The 12,222-nt window shown below is 46.0% G+C and overlaps 1 protein-coding gene across 11 annotated transcripts in view; it reads left to right on the forward strand.

The window, feature by feature from the left end:
• P4HA1 (prolyl 4-hydroxylase subunit alpha 1) overlaps positions 1–12,222 on the forward strand; it is an 87,003-nt gene that overhangs the window by 10,958 nt on the left and 63,823 nt on the right. The window lies entirely within an intron of this gene.

Raw genomic sequence — 12,222 nt, forward strand, 5'->3', positions numbered from 1 at the left:
GTCAAGGGGGTCTTCCACCCCTTGCCCGGGAATCCTGTGCACCCGAAAGTGAGGCTTGCTTTTCCTTTTTTTTTTTTTTTTTTTACATGCGCAGCACCAGCGCGGAAACTCAGAGCTCGCGCACTTTGCACCTGCCCGTGACGTCATGCAGCTGCACGTGTTCCTCGTCCCTCCTTGGACGGTACCATCCGGCAGGGATACCCCTCCTGCCGGATTCCAACCCCACGTGCAGCCATGGCGTCACCGTGCGCATAAAAAAAAAATACAAGCCCCACGTCTCGAGGGGTTCCCCACGCGAACACATGTGCTTTGCCCGTTGGAGCTTAACACACACGATCGCGTGGAGAACCCGTCCGGTCCAAATCCGTAGTCCTGCCTAAACTTTGTCCGTCCGCGGGATCGGCAAATCCACCGCGTGCGTTTCCGGACCGGGACTTCATTCCCGCAAGCGAGCACGTGGCGGTCTCGTGCGTTGCACAGCACGAATCTCGTGCTCACTGCTGGGTGAACCCGGCACGGTCCCCGAAACAACCACAGCCGCTACTCGGCTTTCTTTCCTCTGTCGCCGTCGTCGCCATTCGACCCACGCACACCTGCGTGTTACGACGCTCACACTCCATTCCATCACATTCACACCGGGAGACGCGGCTGCGTGCTCCCGCATGCCAACCGACATCTCCCTCACATACCGCTCTCTCACACACACGGTCTCCCTTGCATTCGGCCGTTCACTCACGCGTGCCTCACTACTCACACAAACCATACTACTTACACACGCGGGGGCACTCACCCGCGGTGCCTCACTCACACTGGCCGTTTCATCCACACACACGGCCTCTTCCACACACGGTGCCTCATCCACACACGGCGTGCTGGGAAGCACGTACTCCGGCACCATCGCCACCACACCACTCACACACGGGGTCGCTTCCACACACGGGGACGCACTCACACCTTGCACCACACACACAGGGACAACCACACTGGGGATTTGTGTCCCCACAAGGGTCTCCGGGGCCTCTACACCCCCCAAGCTCTCCGTGCAACCGTTCGCAGCACTCGTCCCCTCAACCTCGCAAAGCACGACCGAACTCACCTGGTCGTGACTCGCCTCAAGGGGGCATACTCCCTCCCCTCGTTCCTGGAGGAGGCCATCCAGCTGCTCGCACTGGGCCTCCACCCAGTCAGCCAGCTCCCCCTCATGGTCCTCCACTACCTCTGTGTGTGTGTGTGCGTCACTAACCTTGTCCAATTCACCCTCTATCTCCCGTGTCTCTATACATTTTATTCTTTCTGTCGTCTCCTCTTGTCTATTGGTCTCTGCTTCTTTCTGGCGTCTTTCCCTTATCTTTATGTCGGTCAACCTTGCTTTCTCCTTCAGTCGCTCCCGTCCTTCCCTGTTTTTCACTCCTTGCTCTTTCACGATCTCTGCGTACCTCATCCTTGCTTTCCGTCTTAATTGTTCTCTTCTCTCCCTCGCAATTCCTTTCACCTCGTCTCTTGTCTCCCGTGTCTCTATACATTTTCTCTATTGTTCCTTATTTCTGTCTCTTCCTGGTTCCTTTTTCCTTCCCATCTGAGTCGTTCTTTCTCTCTGAGCCCCATTAGCTGTTCGTTCTCCCTCCGGAGCTCCTCAATCTCCGTTGACTCCAGTTTCGCTCTCCGTTTTAGTTGTTCAATTTCACACTCATTTAGTTGTTGTTTTCTCTCCCACTGTGCCTCCTGCTCTTTGTTTTCCAATCTCATTGTTTCTTTCAATTGGCTCATTTCCTTCCTGTGTTTCATTCGCTGTTCTCTCACTACTCTTCCTCGTTTCCTCTCCTGTCCTTCCTTCTCCAGTTTCATGGTTTTCTTCATTTGGTTAATCTCCTTTTTGTGTTTCATTTGCTGCTGTCTAATTACTCTTCCTCGTTTCCTCTCCTGTCTTTCCTTCTCCAGTTTCATGGTTTTCTTCATTTGGTTCATCTCCATTTTGTGTTTCATTCGCTGTTCTTTGTCTATCTCCTCGTACTCCAGCCTCAGCTTTTCTTTCAATTGGTCAACCTCAGATTCATGTTCTTTTTGTTTTCTATTCCATTGTTCCTCTCGTTCTTCCCTCTCCAATCTCCTTGTGTCCTTCAATCTCCTGATTTCTCCTTCCTGCTTCATTCCTTGCTCCTTCAACTTCTCCTCGTATTCCAACCTATTTTTTCCTTTTGTCGTTCAGTTTCAAATTCATACTCTTTCAGTTTTTTATTCCACTGTCTCTCTTGTTCCTCGTTCTGCAATCTCGTTATTTCTTTCAGTTGGCTGACTTCCTTCTCCTGTCTGATTTGTTCTTCCTTCATTACTCTTTTTTGCATCTCATTCTGCAATCTCGTGGTTTCCTTCAGTTGGCTGATTTCCTTCTCCTGTCTCATTCCTTGTTCTTTCAGTACCCTTTCTTGTTCCTCATTCTGCAATCTCGTTATTTCTTTCAGTTGGCTGACTTCCTTCTCCTGTCTGATTCGTTCTTCCATCATTACTCTTTCTTGCATCTCATTCTGCAATCTCGTGGTTTCCTTCAGTTGGCTGATTTCCTTCTCCTGTCTCATTCCTTGTTCTTTCAGTACTCTTTCTTGTTCCTCATTCTTTAATCTGGCCTTCGCTTCCAGCTGTTCGATCTGTACTGTGTGGTTCCTTAACGTTTCATTCTCTGTTGTCGTTCTTTCTTCTCTCACCATCCTCAACTCGTTTTGTAATTCCCTCTCTTTGTTTTGGTGTTTCTGTAACTCAGAAGCTTTCTTTTCCAATTCCTTTCTCATCTCCGCACACTCCGACTTTGCTTTGGCTTCGAATTGTTCAATATGCTCAGTGTGGTTCCTTAACGTTTCATTCTCTGTTTTCTTCCTTTCCTCTTTTAACATCCTCAGTTCGTCTTGTAATCCTCTTTCTTTGTTTTCGTGTTTCAGTATCTCAGAAGTTTTTGTTTCCAATTCCTTTCTCAATTTGCGTGCTTCTTCACTCATTTCATCTCTTCTATCCACCGCTTCCCTCCTCAATTCGTCCCTTTTTTTACTGTATTCATTTAGTTTTTCTGCCATTCCTTTCCCATTCTTATCTCCCCTTCCAGGATTTCTCTTTTAAACTGGCTTGCCCTTACCTCTCGCTTCAGTAGTTCCAATTCTCCATCTTGTTCGCGTTTTTCCTTTTCGAGCTTTGTTTTCCTTTCTCCTTCCTCCCTCAATTCTCCCTGCAGTTCTTCGAACTGTTCTGACTTTTCCAGCAATTCCTCCGCCCTTTCCTCGAGCTGTCTCTCTCCTCTTTTTATCTTCCATTCTTGGCTTTCTCTTTCCTGATTGCCTGTTCTTATCTCTTCCTTCAATTGTTCCAACTCCCCATCGTGTTCACATTTTTTCTCTTCCAACAGTATTTCCCTCACTCTCTCCTCCACTTCTTTGAACCGCCTTGCTTGCTCCAATAATTTTTCCATTAATTGTTTTACTTCCAAGTCGTGCTCCTTTTGTTTCTTTTCGAGCTCGGTTTTCCATTCTTCCTCCCATTGTTTCCTTTCCTGGGAGATACCAATCTGCTGTTCCTCTATTCTTTTGTTCAGTTTGCTCTTCGCATATTCCAACTGACAGGTATAAAACACTACCAAATTCTTTTTCCCACGTAATTTGTCGACTCTATTGGCCAAGTCATGTTTTTGCCACCGAATTCGTTCCAGTAAATCGTCCAATCGCTGTGTCCCCCCGTACACGTAATTTTTCTGAAGCGCATCTGCGTGCCGTTGTGACTCGTCCACTCCACGTTGCACCTCCTCGATATATTCTTCATAACGCTTCACCTTTTCCAAGACATCCCCCAATTGTGCCTGAAGCCTGCCAATGCTCGCATAGTCATCCTGCCACGCCTGCCATGGCACATGCCGTGACCACGTGCCTTGAACCGGTGACTGGGAGCTCACGCCTCGTGCTGTGCCATTAATATCAGCCCGCTCCGTGCTGCCATTGTGCGACTCCGTTTGCCGGCAAAGTTCGTGCTCAAGCCGCTCCCACTGACCACAGTTAGTGGTGGGGTTATAATTATAAAAAGAACCGACCTGGGCCATGGATCCAACATGACGACACATACCTAATACCCCCGGCTCCCGCTCGCCTTGAGACGCCATCTTGCTTCTCTTAAAGGGTTAATTTAGCTCGCTCGTAATTTGGAGGGAATCGGGGGTCGCTTCTCTCACCCCTGGACCGATTCCCGTGAATTTAGCCGGAGACAGGAGAGCCCATTTTCCCGTTCTCCGTTACCAGTGCCGTGAGGAGGGCGATGGATTTGTATCGCACGACCTGACACCAGTGTTACTGATTCGCGCCCGCCGGCGTGCTGACGGCCACGTAACTCGAATCGCAGCACGTCGCCCACCGGACGGACAATCCACTCGTGACCCTCTCGGACTAACGCCGGGAACCAGTCACGGTGGACCTTTCGGTCTCACCACGATCGAGCCAATCGGCCCCCGCGTGGGATAGGGTTGCTCGCCAAATTCGACCTCCCTAAGTACCCACACGGAGGGTAGACCGGGCGATCGCACCTCGCCGCAGGTCGACTTCGGACACAGGCCACTTAAGCGACCCGTTCCGTACTATCGGGATAACCGAGCGGTGTTATTCGTCGGCCTCGACGGTTCGATTAATTACACTGAACAACAAAAAATTTTTACTGGAGATGTGTAAAGTGATTTAGACTAATTTGGGTACGCTGATTTCAAAAATCATAACCGTTTTGCTGTATCACGTCAGGATTTTCAGTAACAGAAATATTCCCATTGCCTTGAAGTCAGGATTTCAATGAAATTTACAAAAATTCATTTATTCATTTATTTCATCATGAATGCTTCAAAATTATAGAAATTACAGAAAAACTCCACTAGAATGTAATTAAAAATGCTTTAGGCATTTGGCTTTGCGTTTGTGCTGCTCTGTGTCAGTTTCACGATGCAGGAACCAGCAGAAATCGCCCATCATGTTTGGGTTGTGCCGCCCTTGGTAACGCGTCTCCATGAGTGAAATCTCTTGGTGGAATCGCTCGCCGTGCTCGTCCGAGACTGCTCCCAAGTTGTCAGGGAAGAAGTTCAGGTGCTGGTGTAGGAAATGGATTTTCAGGGACATCCTGGAGCCAAGTTTCCTGAAGGACTCCAGCAGCTGCTGCACTATTTCTTCATAGTTGTCCGCGCGCTCGTTCCCCAAGAAGTTGTCCGTCACAGCTTTGAAGCTCCTCCACACTGCCAGCTCTTTGGGGTTTAGAGTTGTCGGAAAAGTTTCGTCCTTCATAATCTGTCGGATTTGCGGTCCAACAACGACACCAGCCTTGATCTTGGCCTCCGACAAGGTGTTGCCAAACTTTTCCTTGAGGTATAAAAACCCACGCCCATTCAGATCCATTGCCCGTACAAAACTTTTCATCAAGCCGAGCTTTATGTGGAGTGGTGGAAGGAAAACCTTGGCTGGGTCGACAAGGGCGACATGCTTCACGTTGTGTCGACCAGGTACATGCTCTTTTCGCTCTTCCCAATCTTTCTTCGTCCAGTGATTCTTGTCGTCTCTGCTATCCCAGAGACAAAGGAAGCACATGTATTTCGTGTAGCCTGACTGCAGCCCTAACAACAGCGCCACCACTTTCAAGTCTCCGCAGATGTGCCAGTTGAAGTCATTGTACTTGATGGAATCAAGCAGCTGCCGCATAGTCTCATAGGTCTCTGTCATGCCGAACGCGTGAGCCAGTGGGACTGATGGTTTCTCGTTGCCATTGTGGAGCAAAACAGCCTTCAAGCTGTTCTTCCCCGAGTCGATGAAGAGGCGCCAGTCTGCAGGATCGTGATCACACCCAAGTTCTTTCAACAGACCGTTGATGTCACTGCAGAATGTCATCGTGTCTTCCATCTCAAAGAACTCGGCCATGTCTCTGTGACGTGCTCTGAACAAGGATATCTTGGTGTTAGGTTCAAGTAGATTCCACTGCTGCAGCCTTGATCCAAGCAGCTCTGCCTTCGCCTTTGACAGCGAGAGATCTCTTACAAGATCATTTAAGTCTCCCTGGTTCAGAAGGTGTGATTCTTGAGTGTCGGGTTCAAAAGGTTCATCATCACCATCCTCTTCACCACTGCTTACAGCTATGTTCTGATCAGCTGGAGGTGTTGGAACGGGGTTCTCGTCATCATGAGGCACAGGTTTACGAGCAGAGACGCAGTCAGCATACTTGATGTGACCTTTATTCTTCTTGTTGAAGCCGGCGATGCTTGTGCAGCAGAAATAACAATCATCATGATGATTCTGCGGCTCACGCCATATCATGGGCACCGCAAATGGCATGCTCGCGCGCTTGCCCACCAACCACTGAGTCAAGGTTGTGTGACAGCTTGTGCAGCAGATGTGTGGTGCCCAGCTCTGTTCTTGGTCCCCCACCTTACACCCGAAGTAGTGAAAGTAGGCGGCCTTCATTTTCACTGCTGTAGATATACTTCGCTGTTGATCTTTTTTGGTATACCGACCACAGACATAACAGAAGTTGTCAGGATGATTGGTACAGGAACGCCTACTCATCTTTATCTGAAAGAAAGAAATATAACACAAGTTAACAACAATTGTACGAAATAGACATGTTAAAGACATATGTAAATTTCATTGAAATCCTGACTTCTAGGCAATGGGAATATTTCTGCTCCTGAAAATCCTGACGTGATACAGCAAAACGGTTATGATTTTTGAAATCAGCGTACCCAAATTAGTCTTAATCACTTTACACATCTCCAGTAAAAAAAAAATTTTGAAATTTGTTGTTCAGTGTTATCGGGCGTCTTAGCCCAGGACCAACCCTTTACGTGAAGCAAGATGGGGATTCAATGAAAGAAATGACGAAGCGAAGCGGGAAAACGGTTCAACATAAAGCACATTTATTCGCGATGAACGGGAAGCACACATATACAATTCCAACAAAAGCACATGGAAAAGAAGAAGAAACACAATGCAATTTTACACAAAAAGCAAATGTAAAAGAGAAGACACAATGCAGAGCTATCCGACTACCGAGCACACGGCAACACTTATACAATTTTACTTCACAGACGGCGCCGACAACACACACACTCAAAGCAAAGAAAAAGAACACCCTCAAGGATGAGGCGGGCCTGGGGCCGAGACCGGGTCGGGCCTACCCGTCTGATGATGAGACGCGGAGCGGCGGTGGTGCCTCAACTCCGCGGGCCTCGCGGACAGTGTCTGGTAGGGGGTGGGAAGGGGGCCCCCTTGGTCGCACTATCTCAGCGCGGGGGGAAACAGGAGGGGGTTGCTGATGCTCGGGGAAAGGAGGATTTTTACTCTGTCTCGGGTCCCGCGACTAGCGTCTCCACCTCGACCAGGTCGCGCCGTCGGCCTCCCTGGTGTGCAGCTCCCGGCACTGACGCGAGCACCCCCTCGTCTGCCTTCGCCGCCGCCGCCGCCTCTCCACAGCTCCGTCCTCTTCGCTCCGACTCCAACTCCAACTCCGAACTCTTCCTCCTGCGAACTTCCCAACTGCACTCAACTCCAACGCACACGACGACGACGACGATGACGACCCTTTTCTGACGAACGCAGCCGCTTATATAAGCCCCGTGGCTTCGCCTTTGACCCCCTGCCTTCGACCTTTCACCTCGCTCCCCATTGGCCCGAGAAAAAGTGGGCATGAATGCATTTTGATCCATGAATTTGCATATCGCGACCGCCCTCCAACGCCCTGGAGGCGGGGCCAAATCGCCCCTCGCTCACCGATTGGACGGAACAAAAGTGGGCGTGAGTCGTTTTTGATCCGTTTTTGGAGCTGGAAAATCCGTGGTTTTGTACACGCTGTTCGGCGCGCGCCCTGCACGAGTCCAATACCGGTACCCACAAGCGGCGCAAGAACGGTGGCGATGCGACGGTTGCGAGGTGTGACGGGAAAGGTCGTGGCTGTTGTGGTGAAGCGGCGTTGTGGTGGGTGGTTGATGTTGTGATGACTGTTGAGACGCGGTTGGCGGTGGTAATCATGGCGGTTGGTCCAAAATAAAGATAGTAAAAGAAAAACGGCTATCCTGAAGAGTCGCAGCACGCATGAATGACATTTATTCCCTCTAGACAACGGGTTTGGGCCTAACTACACATATACTTACCGAGATATCTCACCTAAGGGACCTGAATGGTGGTTTGCGAATTTGGTAACCACAACAATATATATATATATATATACATATATATATATATATATATATATATATATATATATATATATATATATATATATATATCAAAGATGGCTTACACATGCAAGCATTGAAATGGCCGTAACACGATGATGATGACGACAGCACAGGAATCTAAAATCCTGTAAAACTGGAAAGTTCATAGAACACCACTCATGGTCTAAATAAAATATATATATATATATATATATATATATATATATATATATATATATAGAGAGAGAGAGAGAGAGAGAGAGAGAGAGAGAGAGAGAGAGAGAGAGAGAGAGAGAGAGAGAGAGAGAGAGAGAGAGAGAGAGAGAGAGAGAGAGAGAGAGAGAGAGAGAGAGAGAGAGAGAGAGAGAGAGAGAGAGAGAGAGAGAGAGAGAGAGAGAGAGAGAGAGAGAGAGAGAGAGAGAGAGAGAGAGAGAGAGAGAGAGAGAGAGAGAGAGAGAGAGAGAGAGAGAGAGAGAGAGAGAGAGAGAGAGAGAGAGAGAGATATATATATATATATATATATATATATATATATATATATATATATATATATATATATATTGAAAGGGTCTTTTCAACACTTTATTTGCTTTTCTGACCACAATCTATATTTCCTATGAGCTGCAAATTTTTTGTCTGAATCTCGATATTATCCAACGCTGAGCATGCCAGCGGCAAATCTGATTGGTCTCAAGGGCGTAACATTTTGTAATATTTTCTCCAAGTACTGCTAAACTGGAGGTTTTTTTTTGGCAATGCCAACCAGGCAATTTGTGTTCCATGTTGTTCGAGTATATAATTCAATTGCAATCTTACTATAATGGAGCAAACTTGGATGTCATCAAAACTCCAAGATTGACACGTGGCAGATATAGCACCACCTTTGGTGGTCGCCGGTATAACAAATCGTATTCCTTTATCTTGTGGAGCATCCATAACATTATGATTGATAAAATTATAAAGTGCATTTCCAAGACCATGCAGCAGCAGTGAAGCTTACTTCCACCAGTACAATTAAGGTCTTAAAGGCTGTAAGAAGAGGGAAACACACGAGCAGCATGGTTGAGGGACAAAATAATAGAGGGAGACTTGGAGTAATGTGAGCTCGGGGAGGGCTAGGGGTGAACAATATGAATGCAGCTGCAAACTCTCACGGAAGTGGAAGGAAAAATTGGAAACTCAACGGATAGGATTAATTTGGATACGGATAGGATTAATGGGGATACGTCAAGTGACTTGTAAATTAGCAATGGATATGTCAAGTGTGATGCTCGAGTGAAATTGGAGCAGGGTGCAATGCTCTCATCATTTATTCATTTGTTTTTTTATTATTCTGAAATACTGGACTGGCTCTCCCCCACTGCAGCTTTTAAAATTTTTTATTGTTACTACCAATACCACTGCTCCTTTCCCCTCTCTCTTTACTACTTTCACATTATCCTCGTTTCTCTTTCATATCATCCTCGTTTCTCTTTCATATCATCATCCACTTCTTTATTTCATTTCTCAATATGGAAAGGAGGAAAATAATGATCATTTATAAATTATCTACTCCCCTTCTTCCTCCCCATTCTGTAATTAAGGAATACATAGCTCCTTTGCCTTTTATTCAATTTCCATACTTATTTCTCGATTATTTTATTATTATTATTACTTTAAGCACCCGCTTCCCTACAGGAGCCATGAAGGGGGTCGTGTTATTATATGTATGCCTATTTTACTCCACGGAGTCCCAGGATTGCACACCCCAAAAAATGTTGTGATTGGTTCAGCCGTTTTTGCGGTACCTGGGAACAGATGGATGGACTGACGGTGAATTGTAGTAAGACTCAAAGCACCCGCTCCTTCCAGGAGCCGTCAAGGGGATCATGTTATTATATTTATGCCTATTTTACTCCAAGGGGTCCCAGGATTACACATCCCAAAAATGGTTGCGATCGGTTCAGCCGTTTTTGCGGTACCTGGGAACAGACAGACGGACATACGGTGAATTGTAGTAAGATTATTATTACTTGCAAAATTGAAGATTTTTCAAGTATATTGGTCAGTCGATTTTGTTATTCTGGCTGTTTATCGTCTACAGGTCACAATTTTAAACCAATCTTCCCGAAAATTTAAGTTGTGGAGGTCGTCTCAACTGAGAAGCCTATTGATTTTTGAGGTCAAATTTCTAAAATTGTCATTTTCATCCTATTAACTTTAAAGTTGAACAGGATTTGCATAGCCCATCACTGAATTGGGAAAGCAACTATTTGAGGTCAAAAGGTCAACTCAAGGTCAAACTTCTAAAATCATCAAATTTCAACTGAAAAATCATCAATTTTCATCTGATTTAACCTGAAAATGAAGCAGCAATTGCATAGTGCATCACTGAATTTGGAAACCAACTATTTTTGAGGTCAAACTTCTAAAATCATCAATTTCAATCTGAAAAATAATCAATTTTCATCTGATTGACCTGACCTTTGATTAAGAGTGTCAATTTTAATCTTAATGAAATGGACAATTTGATGTATCCATAGCAACCTTTGGAGAGAGGGGGTGGATTTTGCAAGTATTGTGCTCTGCATGATATCTTTTTCTTGGTATTATTTAATCATTATGTCGACTAATACTCTCGTGAGTGACTCAACTGTCTTTGCAACCTACGAGCCCCACTAACCTTTAAATGTTTATCTGTCCAGAGCAACCTTTACCAACTAGGACTCCTCAAGCACTTATAGGGAGGGAGGTCTGCAAGAGAAATTGGAAAAGGAGAAACAAAATAACTCTTTAATCATGGTTGAGGCTTGTGGAAGAACTCGAGCTGGAGCAAAATGGAATGGAAAGGGGAAATGCCAACAGCAGAGTTGAAGTGATGGTGAGCTCGTGTTTGTGAACAAGCTCAAACACAGCAAGAAGAGGAAGTGGAAAGTGTTGATGAAACTGAAAAAGGAGCAAATCAATTGACAAATAAAAAGAGGGTGTGGGGGCAGGGGGTGGAAATCACAATAAACTAGAATAGGGCAGTGCTTGCGAACGGGGTAATTTGGGGGTAGAAGAGATCATGAGTATGGATGGGGGATGACCTGAGGCGGTGAACAGCCTTGACGCCCTGGAGGGAAGAACGGGACTAAACAGATTGGGGAAGTTGGTTGCACAGCAGAGAAAACAGAGGAACAAATGAGTGGATGTGAGCAGTGAGCCTGGATTATGGGAGTTAATGGCCAAATATGGCTCACATTTTCAATAAGGATAGAAATAAAGAGTAGTCTGTGAACCTGCTGCCTCTTTTGTGTAACTCCCCCACCATGAGCATAGTCTTTTCAAAATAACAATAATTTTTTTTAAACTTTTATTAAAAAGATCACATTTCCATGCATGCTTTCACCTTTTTCTAAAAGCTAAACAAACATTTCTGGAGAGATATTCTTCCTTGAACCTTAACCTCGACTTCATGTAGTTTGTGGAGAGTGGACTAATGATAAAAAGCAGAATTCTTCTTTAATCCTCTTTTTTTCCTTTTTGTGGGGGGTGGGGATGAGGCAGATTTCCATCCCCCCCCCCCCCAGCCATATGGGCTCCAGATCTCATCCAGCAGCCAGCCCTTGAATCCGTTTCTGTTATGCGATTGGTTTTGGCTCTGATTTTCCAAACAATTTGTCCACAAAAGTATTAACACTTATCCAAACAACCATTGACCATTTACAGAGTTTGTAATCAATGTAAGAATAATTTGCATCTTTTCTATCTAAAATACAAACTTGTGATGTAAATGTTTTGAAGTTCATCAAAAGTTCTCGTCACCAGCTGGAATTGTATAGTTCATAGGGTTTGAGATCTTAGGGTCCTGAGTTTGCACCCTGTTAGGTGCTAAATTAACACCAGGTGGGGTTGACTCAACTTGTGTCAGCCTTCCAAGCTTGGCAAAATGAGTATCAGTCTACTGGTAATATGGGCATTGCATCAGCGATACAGCTGCATCCTCAGCTAATGATGCTACCCGCAGCCCTGTACTGCATACCGAGGGGGAGGAG

Source organism: Eptatretus burgeri, chromosome 5 (assembly GCF_056783735.1).
Source record: "Eptatretus burgeri isolate ZD-2024b chromosome 5, Ebu_testis_v1, whole genome shotgun sequence".
Lineage (NCBI taxonomy): Eukaryota > Metazoa > Chordata > Myxini > Myxiniformes > Myxinidae > Eptatretus > Eptatretus burgeri.